Genomic DNA, 2,289 nt, shown 5'->3' with positions numbered 1-2,289 from the left:
GCTGTGATGATGGAGTGAAGGCTCGCGCACACAATGACTGCTAGAGATGACGAGAAGATGAGGGAGGGAGAAGAAAAAGACGAGCACTTACAAAGTAGATGTAGCCTATTGTATCAAAGCAACGTCTCTCTCTCTTTCTCTCATTCTCTTACTGTCTGTACATACACATACACTCTCTCTCTCTCTTCATGTTTTGGAGAAACAGTTAATTTTTTTTAGTTAATCGTAATCATGTTTCCTTGAACTACAAATAAACATTAAAAAATAATTTATAAAAATTGACAATCATGAAACATATTTTGTAAATAACCTAATATTGTCCTTTTATACGTTAAAAAAACAAAGTAAGTTGTGGATTTACTGTCACTTTACATTAATGGTAGGCCCACCGACAGTTCATACTTGAGATGATATGAATGTGCATATAGGCTAAATGTGATTTAAAAAAATAATAAAATTAATGTCTTGCAAATATATAGGCCCACCTAGATAACCTATGTATGAATGATTCTTGCTTTGATGACAAAGAATAGCGAAATCAACATACTAATCATTTTGATGTGATTAATACGACCACGTAATTCTCTTCTAAAACCAAAAAAGAGCCAAAATTCAATAGAGGTCAGTGTGCATCACTTCTGCCATCTAGTGATCAAAAAGTGATAGCAGCGTGTTACGTCATATTCATAGAAATACAATAGACGGATCGGTACGAATATGATATCAGTTTAGTGGTCTCTATTTGGTCCGATGTATTTTTTATCGAAACTGCTAAAGGCAGATTTAAGTCAGAAACAATATATTTCATACAGAATAAAGAAATATAATTATGGTAACACTTTACAATAAGGTTGTATTTGTTAACATAACTAAATGCATTAGCTATAGTAAACTGAAATAATCAATATAGTTTTTCACCATTTTTTAATTTTTGTTAATGTTAGTTAATGCCAATACAATCGCTCATGTTAGTTAATTGTGCATTAATATGTAGGCAACTAATGTTAAAGGGGTCATGGCGTGATAAGCAGACTTTTTCATGTTTAAGTGCTATAATTTGGTCCCTGGTGCTTCTATCAACCTAGAAAACAGGAAAAAAACAACCCAGTAACTTCGTTTTTGTAAACCATTCTCTGCAAGCATGTGAAAAATTACGTCGTTCAGATTTTGCCTGTTTAGGGAGGTAGGTAGCAAGGCCATAATACTGTCCCCTTAATCTGCACTATCCAACAACAGCACTGCCATGTAGTGCAAACAAAAAGAAAGAGAAAAAAGATCATTGACAACACAATTGAGTTTCATTTGCAACAAACCCCCATCATTGCGATCAGTGTTTGCATTTCATTCGCTCATTTGCATTTTAAAGGACAAACCCAAAACAGCACAATTTTAACATGCTATTATAAATGATCTATGTGGTATTTTGAGATAAAACTTCACATACGCACTCTGTGAACACCAAAGACTTATTTTACATCTTTAAAAAAATTCATAATATGACCCCTTTAACAATACAACCTTATTGTAAAGTGTTACCAAAATTATTTTATGAGGTTTCAAAAGCCCTACAATAAATTTATTATTTGTTATTTGTGTTGCAGAAGCTCAGCTGATAAAGGGTGGTGCTGGCAACCACAAGGTCATGGGTTTGATCCCCAGTGGCGGCTCGTGACTTCTTTTCCGAGTAGGCATGAATGCGAAACTCGTCAAAACATCATCATGTGTGTGAATCGTCATGTCAAAATGTGTATTCTGTGCATTACGCGTCATGTCCAAATATGTGGCTGATACAGACGCTTTATAAGGATTTATGAATCACATTTGCTAGATTCCTGCTTAATCTCTTTTATCATGATTTTTTTTTGATGCTCATGCAGCAGGCACTTATTTTGACATGACACGCGATGCACATAGGTTCCCATGATGCACAGAACACAAATTTTGACATGACGAGCCACACACAACACCCCGAACACATATTTTGTGGAAGAGTAGGCCACTGTGATCAGAAAACACACTACCGTTCAAAAGTTTAGAGTCACTTTGTCGTTTTATTATTTGTACATTGCACATGCTTTTAAAAAACATTTGATAAAAAATCTAATTATAGACCTCTCAAGCATTTATTATACCCTCAAATGAAAAGATTTTTAAGATCATGAAAAACATTTCAGTCAAATGACCCTAAACTTTTGACTGGTAGTGTAACCTGTCATTACCCATTGGTTATGTTGCAAAATATACAGCGATTTGTGTTATATAAAAAAAGAGGAAAAACCCAAGAATGGT

At 34.3% G+C, this 2,289-nt stretch overlaps 1 protein-coding gene across 1 annotated transcript in view; it reads left to right on the top strand.

Annotated features, from left to right (window-relative positions):
- LOC129430663 (coiled-coil-helix-coiled-coil-helix domain-containing protein 5) overlaps positions 1 to 1,935 on the top strand; it is a 34,960-nt gene extending 33,025 nt beyond the window's left edge. The window contains exon 5 of the mRNA XM_055188087.2: positions 1,602 to 1,935. The gene's annotated coding sequence lies outside the window, so the exon portion shown is untranslated. The remainder of the gene's footprint in view (positions 1 to 1,601) is intronic.
- The last annotated feature ends 354 nt before the right edge of the window (positions 1,936 to 2,289 follow it).

This window comes from Misgurnus anguillicaudatus, chromosome 19 (genome assembly GCF_027580225.2).
Source record: "Misgurnus anguillicaudatus chromosome 19, ASM2758022v2, whole genome shotgun sequence".
In the NCBI taxonomy this organism is placed as follows: domain Eukaryota; kingdom Metazoa; phylum Chordata; class Actinopteri; order Cypriniformes; family Cobitidae; genus Misgurnus; species Misgurnus anguillicaudatus.
The sequence above is the reverse complement of the archived record's forward strand: the minus strand, read 5'-3'. Positions and strand labels throughout refer to the sequence as shown.